The following is a 16,630-nucleotide window of genomic DNA, read 5'->3' as shown; positions in this document are numbered from 1 at the left end:
CTGCTCCTACCAGAAAAGGCAGTCATTCTAAAAGAGCTAACGGTATTAGCAAAGAAGAAGCAATCATCATCCAAGGACAAAACACTGTAAATGCCAGCTAAGAATCTGAGGAAATCCAGTAACTTCTTGCCAAAAGAAAATAAAAGAGACTGAGAGAGGCAAACTCAGAGAAAAACAACTCTATGAATCAGAATTTGTGCTCATAGGAGAAAAATAAATTCATGTCTATTACCTTCAATTTATCAACTTCCCATAAGGTGATAGGTGTGGTAAGGATGTAGGAAGGAAGAATTATAGAGTGAGTGATGGTATTGCAGTTCTCCAAATACTCAGTAGCCAATAATAGATAAAAGTAACACTAAAAATACATAGGGAAATAAATTAAGAAATACGTGAACAAATTGCTTTTAGGCCACAGTATAAAGAGTTTAAGAGCTACCTGATACCATAAACCAGGTAATTAATAATAAAGGAGGTGAGCAGAATACTAGTCTCCATAGGAACCTGCGAGTATGCTATAGCAAAAAAAAGAGAATCCTTGGACCTTAACACGGAAATATTACCCTGGATTGTCCTGAAGGCCCCAAACAATTATGGGGGTCCTGAGAAGTAAAAGAGGAAAACAGAGAAGTAACGCCAGAGTAACGCAGCATGAGGACTATACGCTCCCCGGCTGGCTTTGGAGACAGAGGAAGGAAACAGGTTCTCAGCTAGAAAAGCCAAAAAAGTACACAGCCCAGCTAATGTCTTGCTATTATTAGCGCCAGGAGACTTCCAGTGGATTATTTCCTGTAGAACTCGGTAACAAATCGGTAACAAAAAAAGGTAACTAATCGGTGTTGTTTAAGTTGCTAAGTTTCTGGAAATTTGTAGAAAAGTCAGGCCGTGGCCATGAATCCCTCTGCAGGAGTTCTGTCCTATCACTGCAGAGGGTCCTGACTAGGGAATGAGTTCCCACGGCACAGCGAGCTAGGGCCTGCTTTGCAGAAGAACGGGGGCTCCTTTGCAGCTTTCCATAGGTTGTCCTTGGGCGCTGAAGCAACTGCTGAAATCTCCATGATGCTCACTCACACACATCAACGTGCTTTCATCCCCATCTCCTGCTGCCCTGAACTATGTCGTATCCTTGAAAACACACCTGACTGGGCTGAAGAGAACTAGGGCCCATGCCACTCTCTCTTACGATGGAGAAACCAGACATCTATAGGTAACTGGAGGGTGAACATGCTTGAAATAGCATATAAAAACACATCCTAGAATATACACAATTATGTTTAGATTAGAAGTATACGTAACAGAATACAAGATTCTGTTATTATATTAAAAAAGCACTAAGGGTATAGAATGTTTCAAACTCCCAATGCATTATATAGATAAAATGGCTCCTTAAAAGGTAACAAAGTTTCAAATGATAATCCACTGTCTCCTTTACATCTCTGTTCAGTAAGTGCCTGTGGAAGGGATTCCAGATCAGTCTTGGACTGCATTGTTCTACTAACCAACTACGCCCTTTGGGAGTGCTGGCAAGATTTTGAGAAGATTTAAAACTCCTCTGATTTTGAAGAAAACTATGTCCCAAAAGTTTAAACTCCAACTCATAACATTCTATACTAGCAGTGTATGATTTGACAAATTTAACACATGTATGTTTTAAAATTTAACCTTATGGGCACCTGGGTGGCATCTGACTCTTTATTTCAGCTCAGGTCATGATTGCAGGGTCATGGGTTTGGGTCCCATGCTGGGCTTTAAGCGCAGTGGGGAGTCAGCTTAAGACTCTCCCCCCCCCCTTCCTCTGGCCCTCTCCCCACTCATGCGCACTGGTACTCTCTCTCTTAAAAATAAATCTTTAAAAATAAAATAAAATTTAACCTCAAAGAAGGCTATGAAATACTCAAGCTGCAACTATCTCAAATGAGAACACTCAACTTATGCTTGATTATAAACAAAATCTTGAACACCCATATTCTGATGGAGAAATGAATCATTAATAACCAATAAACTTGACTTGAATCATCTATTATTTAGGTAAGAAATAAAGAAATAACTCTCCCCCCACTGCTTTCCTTTCTCTCCTTAGTCCTTTCTGAATTTATCTAGGTTCTTCTAAATGAACATGTTATCTAAGAAATTCCAACATTTTTTTTTTAATTTGTGACCACTTCTTGCAATAATTTTTATAAGCAATACTGGCCATATTGGCAAGTTCATAATATTTATATTTGGAAAATAACCAAAAAATAATCTGCATGATTCTCATACTTCATCACAGCTAACAGCTTCTGATTTTGACAAAGCAAAACCAAATAAGATAGAAATTGCCTGTTACAGATCTACCAATATTGTATCCTATAATCTAAGGTCTATTATGTTTTGGTAAAATTATACAATATAAACTCAAATTGCTTATGCAACTTGAAAAGATATCAAATCCCATATTATGCATGGAATTTCATATATATTGTAATATATTTGATATTTTCTTAATACAAAGATTCAGAAGTCAACCAATGAAAAGGGGACAACAAATTCCATCATTATGTCAATATTTGAGGTTTTTTATTATGTCTTTTTAAAAAATTATGTGGGTATTTGATTAAATATAAGACAAAAAAACTGGAATCCCTTCACTGCACATTACCAAAGGATTTGGTATTTATTTAACGAAAATAAAACACTTTGAGAACCACAGACTATTCATACAAGTATTGAAATATTTTAATGAGGAAAAAGTACAAAAACTGATTAAAAATTTTAAATTATGGTAGATAATAAAATATGTTCTAAAATTTCAGGTAATTTTTTTTTTTTTTGCCCTTTTCTTTTGCAGGATGTAAATCTGAAGGACCTCAAAGAAAAATGTAGCAATTAAGTTTGGAAAAGATATGAAAGAGACTTTTACTTTTAGAATGGACATTTTTCCCTTTCCTAAAATGTCTATTATTCAAGAAGCGTGTTCATAAGTTTAACTGAAAAAAATAGTATTTTTAATAATGTAATAGACCTGCTCTAAAAAATGGTTCTCTTATCTAGATAACATCTATCACACTGCAGTCAACTACAAAAACAAAAAGAGCAAAATACAAATTTAGAGAAACACTTTTTCTAAGGGAAGCCTATTTAAACCCTGTAACATTTAGAAAAGTTCTCAGAGCCCCAAATATATTTCACAAAAATATAGTTTCCTCAGTTTCAAGTAACTGTTCTCGAACATTTTGAGTAAATGATTAAACAGTCAGTGGACAGTTGCATTTCTAAATAAATTGAAAGTCAAGGAGTCAACATTTCTCATAAAAATAAATTAAAATTACAGTACATCATGGTCTCCGTTGTCCAACACTATTGTTGTTACCAGATCTACTTGACAATTTTTTAAAACCAGTCCTAAATCCTACAACTCCCAAGTCCTTGATTAAGCATGTTACTGTAAATTGAATGTCCATGATTAACACCCACACCATAAAGTCTTGGGTGTTTAGCTGAATTACAGGGCTCATGTTTTTCTAGGAGTGTTAAATGAACACTCTGGAGGTGGACTACTGGGTCTAGCTGGAGTCAATGTGACAGGGTTTGAATCATTAGTACCCTTTAAAGGAGGCACTGGAATTACATGATGGTCTGAAAAGTGTACGACATTGGCTGCAATAAGTGTAATCCAATCATCCCTGAGAATTTGCACAAAGTCGACACTAGAGTGTACAGCCTGGTGGTCACATGAGCAAGAAGTATGTGTTCATTTGCATCTCATCGAATTCTTCCCATGCTCTGATCCAGCCAATGAGCCAAAACCAAGGGTCTACAAATGCTTATCTCAAACTTCTAAAACTCCATTCAAGGTAGATCCTTCTATGATAAGTTTGTCCAACTGACCAATAACATGGAGTGGTGTCTGGTGGGACACTTGGCCACTGGACGCACTCACTGGATACAGAGTGCCAAACGTCATCAGAGCTATGGCTATGGCAGAGGCAGTGTCTACAGCAAAATAATTATTCATTTCTATTAGCATATATGTAATACAAAGAGCAGATTCTCCCACTAGATTGGACAAGCAAATGGATTCATTCAGGGAAAGAAGATACTGTAAGTCCTAGAAGAATTCTACACAAGCTTCAACTAGGAACTATAGCATGCTCTTGAAGCCAACTTAACTAGCAGCTTCAAAGACAGAAGCAAAAGGCTGACTCCAAATAGAAAGCATCATGAATGAGTTAAAAGAAAGAGCCAACTAATAATCTTCCTGTGTGTATCTTGCAAGGATTCAAAAAGCGTTCTTTCTTTTAACATAAAGAGAGCTCCCCCATGGGAGCAGATACAGCCAAGACCTTAATCTTTCAAATCCAGTGAATAGACCATTTCCTCATCATCACCGGGGAACTTACCAAACATTCATGAAGCTAAAACGATCAAACAAGGTCAAGTGGGTATCGGCAGGGAAAGCCCTACCTTTAGGGGAACTACATCACACCAGCAGGAGGTCGGTATGTGTAAAGTTTACTGCACCAAAGAGCAAGATCTCCCAGGACCCCCAGTCAGCTGCTACACATCTAAACCCCTGTCATAACTGGCCAAAAAGAGGATCTTTGTGGTTTTCTAAAGAGATGAATGGGCCACATAGTAAGGAGTAGCCTAGCGCCTGCCAGAAGACATTCTGGAAGCTGGTCTTCCCTGAGCAATTATTTCAACCTCTAAGGGTAGAAGTATTTTTTGTGATATTTTGTTAAAAGGTAAATGGAATTAAGATTTGGACCAGAGGAGACTTTGGCAATCTCCTCTTCATGGCTGGATATGTGGTACGCCCACTGTGGATCAAAGACTTCTGTAAAGATACATGTTCAGACTTAACAACCACCTGAAATCCTAAGTGGAAATTACCTTTACTATAGGAAATTTGTAACATATGCTCTTATGATGAAGCTCAAGTGAGTCAAAGAATTACGTGATAGAAAAAGAATCTGCACATTCACAGAAAGTGAACGGGTAGGCAAATAATCTTGTGTGTAAAATACAGTGACTCAAGAAAGGTTTCAGGCTGTACTTCACAGCTTATAAGCATTTTTTCCTATACTATTGCATTTTCCTAAACACAAATGACCTTAGTTTTTAAGTAAGTATTTTCAGTTAAACTGCTTAAAGGCCCATATATGGTAACTATGTAATTTAAGTTAAACATGATTTCTTGGTCATGAGGTGCCCTAGTCATCATTCCCGTTTAGGTCCATGATCTTGAGCCTTAACCATCCTTCAGATGTATTCTAATACTAAAAGCTCTTAACAAATTTCACCTTATTTCTAATTCAATGTCAGAGAATTAATGTGTTGACATTGGAATTAATTATCAGTCCCAGCATAATTAAAGTGACATTTAACCACTTAATAGAACAAGGAATGTAGATAGAGAAAAATCCAAGAACTACATTCTCTACCTGAAAGGAAAACAATTATTTCAAGCTCTATGCTAATTCAATCCATGGTCCCCAAAACAGAACTTTGGGGCATTCTATTTCATTCTGTCTTTAATGAATCCAAACTGAGTAACTGGAACCAATGGCCACTTATTCACAAATGTCGTCTATTTCTAATTCTTGGCCAAATAAGCTCTCAGAAAGATGATTTAAAAAAGAGTCTTAGCACCCATATATATGACAAAAGTATTTTGGCTTGTGAAGAATGACTATAGCTTGTATTCTGGCAAGATTTTTAAAAAGATGAAAATCAGCATCATCCTTACAGGAAATAATTCCTAACCCCCTCTGTTCTGTTTGAAGAACAGTCACAAATCATTTTAAAGTCATCACTCCCAGTGGTGAATTCTCACACTGTCCTAGGCTTTCTACTTTATGGGATTTGAAAAATCAATGAGAGAATTTCATTCAGAATAAAAATGTGAGCACCGTGAACTTGGGGAAGAGCAAACTGCACCACAGCACATCAATATCTTCCATTTGGTACCAGTTGGTACAGAGGTTAAAAAAGTTTAAAAACAAAACCACAAAAACCAGGAAAGAGAGAGGGAGATAGCTAATTGGAGGGGGAAGGGTGATATATGGATCGGAGCATACACAATTCCATACCTGTTCAAGCCCTTAATCTTGGTGCAACACTGGTTTTGGTAAGCTCCCGAAAACGCTAATGAAGTGACTATCCAGGTAACATACCAAGGAAGGTTAAGGAGCAGGAAGGAGAGCTCATTTATCACAGATGCAGACAAACTTGGGTTCAATTGCCCACTCTGCAACTGCTCAGCTCTAGGACTTAGGGCAAGCTATGTGCCCCCTTTTAACCTCAAGCTTGCCATCTGAAAAATAAGGCCAATAGCTCCTACTTGATAGGATTCTTGTGGGGATTTTATGAAGCCTCAGATCATGAGTGTTGAGCCTGTAGAGTCTGTGGTTCAGAAGGATAGGCCTTGGAGTAAAGGCTGACCACCCAGATTCTCGTCTCCGTTCAGCCACACACCAGCTGTGCAACTTGCATGTGTGACGGAAATTCTCTGAGTCTCATCTCATCAGTTGTGCCTGAAAAATGCACATGAGCCTATCGCTTCTACCTTCCTCATTTTCCTATTTTCAAATCCAGACAAATAAATTTATATGTGGGGAAAAAAGACTGTTTTTGGATAATAACTATGCAGAGAAGTGGTCTTTAAAGACATTTTTACTTTGAAAGAACCCTCCAAAGTCTTTAGGAAAAAAAAAAAAAGCATGAACAAGGCATACGTTCACATTGTATTCTTTACTTTAAAAGGTTTAATGTTTCTTAATTAAAAGGCCTAATTAACATTAAAAGACTTAATACTACTGAGAACAATTATCTTCACTTGTATCAGCTAAACTAATAAAAGTGAGATTAAATGCATACTCATACAATATTTGTCTTGAAATCTCATATTCTGTGTTGTCACTTTGTCCCATCGAAAGAGAGGGACTTTAGTAAAGTAGTATTTCCCACTGCGAATGACTTTTTAAAAAAATCATCTTAGGTAACTGTGAAGCCTCTTAAGTTTTTACTCTGGATTTCAAGCAAAGGAATCCACCCTGCTTTCTCTATTAACTGCAACATTAAAAAAAAAAAGCCTTTTATAAGGTAGTATCATTATTCATAGAGGCTTTTAAACAATCACTCCAAATTGGACTCCTTAAACAAGTATGTAAAGAGAAACCAGTCATTACAGGATTTCAGAGGGACCTCAGAAGGCCTCCTGGGATTGGTGGGGTTTCTTGAACATAATCCATGTTGACAGTGAGTCAAGAGCTAAAAAAAATACTATGTTTAAAAAAAGAGAAAGGTACCTGAGGTTATGATGAATTTGACTCATTTCAGGAATGTTTAAATTTTTTTTTAAAAAGATTTTATTTATTTGACAGAGAGAGAATAGGCAGAGAGGCAGGCAGAGAGAGAGGAGGAAGCAGGCTCCCTGTTGAGCAGACGTAGGGCTCGATCCCAGGACCCTGGGATCATGACCCAAGCCGAAGGCAGAGGCTTTAACCCACTGATCCACTCAGGCGCCCCAGGAATGTTTAAAATACTCACAAAGGAATGATGAGTTATTCAGTAGGTGCCTCCCTCCACTTGGGGTTGGGGAGGGCTCTCTGAAATATACATGCCAGCCAAAGAAAACCCAATATTCAGAAAGCTACTGAGGTTAAACAAGTTTTAATTCAGCTTTCCAAAGGAATCCATGTCAGTCATGCTCAATTGCTCCTGCCACTCCTGGCTAACATGGTGTGGGCTTTGCTACAGGTGGTTTCATTCATTCCTGCATCCCTTCACCCACCATGTATCGAACTCTTGTTACCTATCAGTTAGCTTCTAGTCCCCCCAGTTCTGGAAGGAAAGAAAGTATACATAGTGGCTCATCTCTTGAAGATCACAGTCTAGTAGTGAGAGAAGACGAATGAGTATGTATTTATGTGAGGTGAGGGTATGTGCTGGACAGAAAACCAAGGAATAAGGCAGATAGGGAATCTAAGGGGTAGGAAGAGGGGAGGGAGCAGTCCAGCCCAATACTGAATTACATTTAACTTTATTTTATTTTTTTATTTATTTCTTTTCAGCATAACAGAATTCATTGTTTATGCACCACACCCAGTGCTCCATGTAATACGTGCCCTCCATAATATCCACCACCTGGCTCCCCCAACCTCCCACCCCCGCCCCTTCAAAACCCTCAGATTGTTTTTCAGAGTCCAAAGTCTCTCATGGTTGATCTCCCCTTCCAATTTTCCTCAACTCCCTTCTCCTCTACTTTAAAGCAGCATCTGAAACAGGTACCAGCCAGAGCCACTGTCCGAATATAACTGTGGCTCTCAGAACCTGATTACCAACTGAATTTGTCAATAATGGGTCATTGAGAAGTCCTCAAAAAAATACAGTTGTAATGCCCCAAACAGCAAAAGTTATCTCTTGAAAACAGACTGAAAATCTAGGTACTGCATTTGATGTTTTATGTGTATTCTTTCTCGTTATGACATTTTGGGGTCTACTAGGGATGGTTGCAAGATGCAAAAGGGTTATATATTTGTAGCCGCTGCCACCAAGAAGAGGACCCTATGTCGCCCACCTTGAATCTGGTGTTTCTTCAGTAGATGGTGGGAGAATAACACCGTGAGTTCCAGGGCCTGATTTCAACAGGAATGCAGCTTCTGCCTTGTCCTCCCCAGGACCCCAAGCATGCTAAGCAGTGAGGAAGCTTGCAATGGAAAACCACTTGCAGAAACATTCCAGACAGTTCAGCTGTCCCAGCTGAGCTCGGGCTCAGGCAAACAAGCAGTGTCTGAGCAAATTTAAGTGAGATTGGCAGCAAAACCTCCCAGGTATCCCACACAGATCACAGACATAATAAACCTGTGTTGTTTGAAGCCTCTAAGCTTTGGGGCAGGTTTTTAGGCTGCAACAGAGAAACGGAAGCTGCCAGTGATCAGAGGCTCACAGCGAGAAAGAACAGAGCTAGGACTATGAGTTGTATCTGTCCAACTGCAACCGCTAACTTTTGTAGCACCACAGGTCTAATTTTCCTGAAAACCTGTTTCTCTTTAATGAAAAAATGAGGTTAAAATAATCCATTAATTTCTACCATATTCAACATTCCAATGATTCTGTCAATCAAGGAGCATGTAGGTATATTCTCTGCCCAGCCTCGTCCTCAAATAATCACACCATCCCAGCATCCCAGGATAAAAAGTTTTGATGTCTCCAGATTAAAATTCCAGTTATATCACTAGTGCTCAAGCAATCTAACCTAAAACAAATTACTCTACTTCCAAATACGTTTAAAAAAAAAAAAAGGTGGGGGATGGTAATAATCATGGAGTACAGATGTGAGCAGATGGAGTAAAGGGTATGAAATGCCTTTAGAGCACACTCAGAGTTACATTCAGTGCAGTGGAACACAGATCGTCCGTGTGTGTGTGTGTGTGTGTGTGTGTGTGTGCAGTCATAAGTAACATCCCAAGCCATACCTGCTTACTACTTACTTGGCATCAAGAATAAAGATGGTTGGGGTGCCTGGATTAAAGCCTCTGCCTTCAGCTCAGGTCATGATCCTAGGGTCCTGGGGTCAAGCCCTGCATCAGGCTCTCTGCTTGGCAGGGAGCCTGCTTCCCCTCCTTCTCTCACTGCCTGCCTCTCTGCCTGCTTGTGATCTCTGTCAAATAAATAAATAAAAATCTTTACAAAATAATAAAAAAATAAAAAATTAAAAAAAGAATAAAGATGGTCCCCAGTCCTCTGATGGCCCTTTCATTGAGAATCGAGGTCTAGGTTTTCTCTTTCAGATTGTTTTGGAATTCTAAGCCACCATGTAAGAAATCCAACTTTTCTGAAATTATCAGGCTGGGGAGGAGGTCAAGTTGGTCACCTGAAGAGATCACATGGAGAGAGAGGGCAGTTCCCGTCAGTCCAGGCATCTCGATCAAGTGACAGGGGTCCATGAAGATTGAAGGTGCCATATTCAGCTCCAGGTACACAAAGGACCACACAGACAACAGTCTACTTATGCCCATGACCCCCCAATTCATAAATGATCCCATACCGTTATTTTGTGGCAGTTTATTATGTAGAAATAGATAACCAGGACACAAGTGCTTCAAAGTACAAGAAAGACAAAATTCTTAAAATTTCTGTCTCAGTTAGTAACTTCATGGCTGCCTGGAACACATTCTCTGTCCCCCTTACTCCCCCCACCCCCGCCGACCATCACACGCACAGACACACACATACTCTCCTGCATACACATCCATACATATCTAAATCTACAAAAAAACACACAAAATAGCGTCATGTTCAAGTTGCCTGATAAACTATGAATCTATAGTGAGAAGTGTATTATAAAATGGAGGATAAAATATACTAAAAACAACAGGAAACACAAATTTGACTATTAAACTCGACCATGAAACTCACAACAGCCAGAAATCAAGAAAGAAAAATAAAAGACTATATATCTCTCATTCTTGAAAGGGAAGAAATATTATTACTCAAGGTATGTCTTGTTCTCCTAGAAAAAAACAAAAATTCTTACAATGGTTCATTTTATCTGGGCCACTAGATAAGATAAAAAATGTCTGATGTTAATAAAAACTCACAATTAGTTTTTACAATAAAATCAGAAACCATAAAAGAAAATGTTAAACATGAACCCATAAGTATGATTTTTTTAAAAAATAATAAAACATTGGACCTTTTTCTAAACCATATAAAAAGGGATAGTCCCCTTAATATTTGAAAGGTTCTTATATATTCATTAGAAATTGGAATACTGACATAAATACAGTTTACAGAAAAAATTAATGAAATGGTTTTGAAATATATGAAAATATGGCTCAGTCTACTAGCTGGAAATGCAACTTAAAATTTAAAAAATGATGCAGTGTTTTCAGATCTCTGGCAGAGATAAAAGAGATTTGATGACCTAGCATATGCTGGAGGGAGGTGAAGGTACCATCCCTGTCTTTCTCCATGGCTCACTGACGGGCATTTCTGCAGTAACTCTCCAGCATACACATCTAAGACACCATCCTGCATAACTGTTTGCACACATTCACAGATATTTCTGTAAAGATGTTCATTAAATCACGGTAATAAACATTTCAGTCTAAATATGGACAGTCTGTTAATGACTGGTAAAATATTAACATTCAAATATTGAAATTTAATGCAATATTTAATAGATATAAGTATATGCTCAAATACAGAGAGAGATCTAATATTTCTTCTTAGGTGCATACTACAAAGTCAGTACGTTTTTTACTTTCTCATTCATATAAAAAATGGGGCATGGACTGTGTATAAGCACATATGGGCACAGGCATGTGCATGGAATATTTTTGGAAAGATTTGTAAAAAACAATATACCTGGGAAATACAACTGGGAAATAATATGTGCGGCAGCTTCATTTTTATATAATTTTTCCTATTTATTTAGATTTGCATTTTTACCATGTACCATTATTCCTCTCTAAAATTAGTGGGGTGGGGAGAAATTCAATGATTTCCCAAGGGCTTCCACATGACATGCAACAGAATAACTAATGGTAATACACATATGCAGTATTTTGGGACCTAGAGGTTGTGTAGTTACATACCAGAGAACCCCAGAGTCCCCCAGTTACTTGCTATCACTGCAGAGTCCAATGGGGAGGCAAAGTGGTCAAAATTCTACCTCTTACCCTCACCAGCTTTAATCAAAACATTCCACTTTTATCTATTTTATACACTGCAGCTACACAAAAGGCTTTGTTTAAATGGGAAAATTCCACTCTTAGACAGGTCTGAGAATTCTTGACATATCAGAATACACTAACAACATATCCCCTAGCTGTCAGCTGTGATCCACGACACAGCTGGCTAGTTTGATTTTAACCTACATCATTCCATGAGAGTTAAAGGACTCTGTATTTATAGATGTATGGAGCTTCTCTAAATCATAAAGTCTCCTACTGACCAGTCTTGTTTGAATGTATTCTGATTAGGGGACAGTATCTATAAAAAGCATTGGCAATTTATTTACCAAATTTCCAAACATGAAAACAAACAAACAAATAAAAACAACAAATTTTTTTTATTTAATTCTGTAAGGTTTCCTGTGTTTTATATAACAGAATTATTTCACATAAGATTTTATAACTTTGTCCCATTTACTGAGGAACCAATCGTGGGAATCCTGAACGTCATAGACTACAACTTGATGTTCTCCTTAATAAAAAGAATTTGTAGTTGTGAAGTCTTGGCTGTTACTATGGCCTAGGCTTGCATTGTATTCCTTTTCTAACTGCAACTGAATAGGTCTTCTTTCCCACATCACTTCTATCATTTAAAATGCATTGGCTCCAATATTTTATTGCCAAACACTCAACCTGCTTCTGTGTCCGAGACCACTTCTGCTTCCTCAACAACAGTGTTCTGTGCAACAGAGAGCTACTATGGACACAGCTGCTATCGTTTATTCCTATCTTATGTAATTTGGGCACGAGAATTTTCTCCTGATGCTCCTGATACAAACAACAGGTCAAATACCAGTCTCTCTTGCAAGGCAGAATTCCTACAAATTTTGACTACCCCCCCCCTTATGTTTAACATCCCTTTTCAGCCACATTTTTCTACTGGATTCTACTCAGATGTCTAATAACTCTTAGAAACTGATCCTTTTCTGGCAGCTGATCTTCATTTCTCAACTTAATTTTCATCACTATTACTCTTCCCTTGACCCCTTCCCACAGGCCCCTCCTCTGAGACTTTTCCTTGGACATGCCTATCTCCAGGCTAACTGACGGCTTTGCTTGTCCTAGGCTCCAATGAGACCCCAGATAAAATGACCTTCTATCCACCCAGAAGAAGAAGTTTCGTACGATTTTCAAACAAATTCAAGTTTTGAGATTCTTTCAGGTCAACAAGAAGAATTTAAATCCTGAATGTTATTCTGAATGTACAATCACAAAGACTTTTTAAAAAAATCTTATTTGACAGAGAGGAAGAGAGAGAGTGAGTGCACATACAAACAGGTGGAGTGGGGAGGGGCAGAGGGAGAGCGGGAAGCAGACCCCCCACTGAGCAGGGAGCCAGGGATGGGGGACTCTATCCCAGGGCCAGGGGATCATGACCTCAGCCAAAACAGATACTTAACAGCCTGAGCCACCCAGGCACACCACAAAGACTCTTCATTAGAAACGGATAGATATTAATGGGGAACGTAATATTGATTATCAAAAGCCCACACCCAGAAACTATCCTTCTACTACAAAATTAATGAAATGAAAGTTTTCTCTACCATAAACTCTGGTACATTTGGTTTTTACAATAATATTGATCTGTTCCCTAAACTTCACTGATTAGGTAGAACAGCGCCAAGTAGTTTGTAGGAATGGATCACACTTAAGTGTCTCATCATTTGGAACTGAGCCACTGGAAATTTGCAAGCTATCCTGCTTTGTTGTTGTGTTTAATAGAGGGCAGGTAGGGGAATCAGTTCAGTCCCCTCTGTGAATAATTTTGGGAGAAGTCTTAACCAGATTAGGAAAGAAGGCAACTAACAATAATGATCACTTTCCTTTCTCATAGTTGTGTTAACATAATTGCATATGCACATCCAAACAATATAGTCAAGAATGGTATAAAGGAGAAATGAACACCCCACAGTGAATCAATCTTTTTCAGAGTCAAAGCTGACATTTCGGCTTCCCTGAGGGAAAGTGAGGGGCGAGGTGAGACTAAGACAGTCAGCAGGCTGTCTGGGAGAGGTGGGGAGAGAGGAGAGCTGAAGAGCTGTCAGCTGAAAAGGGAAAGTAGGGTATAGGAAACATTCCTGCAAACCAGCTGTGCTCTACCACTTTAAACAATCCAGCAAAATCACTATTTTTTTTCATTTCAAAAAATAACTTATCCTTAGAATATAATATTCTTGCTTAATACTCAATTATCTATGCACAGTTTAGCATTATCCTTGCAGTTGCTAATTTGCAACAGTGTCACTCCTCCGAAGCATGGAGATCACGGTTAACAAAAGCCAAATGGAAAGATAACACAGTCATGAGTGAAGTTAAAAATAGAAATGAGACATCCTCGCAGACAGTGTTTAAAACCCATACACATCTCCTATTAAACCAGATTCCCAATGTCTCTGCAATCCTAGAGGGACAATTTTGGCACACTGGGAAGCTGCCTCATTTGTCTTGTGTTTCTGAGAGGAACGTATTATCAAAAAACCTACAAAGCCTCTTAAACACTGAACTGTAATTTTCAGCCACCCCCATTCATATCTCGAAGCCAGTATCTGAAAGAGTACTAACATCTTGGCTTTGAAGTCTGGTAGAAGTTTAAATACCCAAAAATAATGTCTTTGTGAAAAAATATAAAAATAAACATCCAGAAGAAATTTTGGTATCTTGCAAATGCCAATTTGTAAGATTTTGGTATCTTGCAAATACCAATTTGTAATGTTGAATACATTACAAATCCAGATTTAGTAGTTACTTTTATAATATTAAATTCTTTAAAAAAGTTTTAACTTTGGAATATTTTAAAAAATCTTAACAGAGAGAGACAAATACACACTGAGAGAACGAGTAGGAGGAGGGGCAAAAGGAGAAGCAGACTTCCCACTGAGCAGGGAGTCTGACCCAGGAAGGGATCCCAGGACTCTGGGATCATGACTTGAGCAGATGTCAGATGCTTTACCAAGTGAGCCACCCAGGTGTCCCAGAATATTTTTAGATTTTCCTAAATATTGGGGAGAGATTACAGAGTTTCCACATACTCCACACCCATTTTTCAATTATTAAAATCCTACCTTCTGGTTAATTTGTCACAACACATGAATCAATACCTATATACACTTTTAACCTTACTTTGTTAAGATTTACTTTATTTGAGACAGAGAAAGAGAGAGACAGTGAGCATGAGAGAGGAGAGGTCAGAAGGAGAAGTCCACTCCATGCTGAGCAGGGAGCCTGATGACCTGAGCCGAAGGCAGATGTTTAACCAACTGAGCCACCCAGGTGCCCCTGCTCTTTTAATCTTAAATTCATACTGTATTCAGACTTCTTAGCTTGTACCCTGGGCCCACTCTGTGGCTTTACCGCTTCAACAGGCCATCCAGGATACCTCATAGTTGTTGTCACATCTCCCTGGGCTTTCAGATATGATAGCTTCTCAAATTGTTTTTGATGACGTTGGCCAGTTGAAGTAGACGGGTCAGGTATTTCGTAGATTGCTCCTCAACTGGGACTATAGAAATGGTTTTCCATGGTTCGACTGGGATGACTGGTTTGGGGAGGAAGATCACGGTGGTAACACATCCTGTGTATCAAAGGTACACACTGTCAACATGACTTCCTGACGTTGATCATGGTCATTTGGCTCAGAAACTGTTCTTCAGGGTTATACTCTATAGATGTATCTTGCTGCCCTTTTCATACAGTCCTTTTTGGAGCCCACACTTCAAGAGAGGGAATGATGCCCCTCCTCTGGACACTGCAGTATTTCCATGAATTACTTGTGATTCTTCTACAGGAGAGGTCTGTCCTCTCCCCCCTACTTATTCAGTCATTTCTTTATATCAGCATGGGCATAAGGATATTTTATACTTTGGGTCACACACTCTAGTACTACTCTACTGTGTTATTCCTATTGCTCTGTATTTGGCCATCAGCAACTCTTTCAAGAAACTCCTGAGTCCATGTGGCATAACCCCATGACTGGGGGCTTTGCCTTTAGGAGTTCCTGACTTTCTGGAAAAATCAGAGGTTACAGGTTCATGTTACACATTTCTTGCCTGAGTCCTAGAACCAGCTATTTCCCCAAGGAAATATCTTTCATAGGAAAATGGCATTAGAAACCAAGTACGTACACTGCTGTGGAGTCTGGGGGCTTCCAGCCTCTCCCCACTATGTGAACAAAGAACTGTGTGTGAGCTCACTAAGGTCTGCATGTATATCTGGCGTCCGACCAGATCCACACTGCGCTGAACACGAGCTCATGCAGAGATCACTCTAGTCTCCTCTCTCCACTTACCTCAAAGCTCTCACGGCAGCGGGGAGAAACCTGGCTCCCACAAACCACCATCGTTTCCAAACTATGTGCTTATAAGATTCTGTGATTCTCTCTTAAAGTCTGTGAATGGACATACACACAGACTCACAAACTTGAAAAAGACCTCAGGGATCATTAGGTTCATCTTCCCTTTTACATATGTGAGAATTGAAGCTTACGTGACTTATCAAAGGTTATAAAACTAGTTGTGGACATACTGACAAAAAAACCAGGTGTCTTCTCATTGAAATTATTGAACATTTAGGTTTTAGAGTGATGCAGCCAAACATTCATATTACAGACGAAGAAACTTAAAAACATCCACAGTTTAATGGTTTACATCTAGTTACTGACAGACTAAAAGCCCATGTAAAATAGGAAATGTGACAACTGGACAAGTGAATCCTCTACTTACCTGAAAAAACCATTAAAATGTTAATCATCAAAATGTAGTCTTTGGCTAAACTAGGAGTTTCTATCGCCCTACATTAGAGACAGATACTGTAAGTAAATGTAAGATACCTAAAATATTTTGAAATAGATAATGATCCATGACTCAGTACAGAAGTGAAACCATTTAGGTAATTATGGAATTCCTCACCAA

At 38.7% G+C, this 16,630-nt stretch overlaps 1 pseudogene; it reads right to left on the bottom strand.

The window, feature by feature from the left end:
• Positions 1-3,384: 3,384 nt before the first annotated feature.
• On the bottom strand, positions 3,385-16,059 carry LOC116859761 (annotated as a pseudogene).
• Between the last annotated feature and the right edge of the window lie 571 nt (positions 16,060-16,630).

Source organism: Lontra canadensis, unplaced genomic scaffold (genome assembly GCF_010015895.1).
Source record: "Lontra canadensis isolate GAN:19392208 unplaced genomic scaffold, GSC_riverotter_1.0 scaffold162, whole genome shotgun sequence".
NCBI classification, from domain to species: Eukaryota; Metazoa; Chordata; class Mammalia; order Carnivora; family Mustelidae; genus Lontra; species Lontra canadensis.
This window is presented reverse-complemented; position numbering and strand designations above follow the sequence as displayed.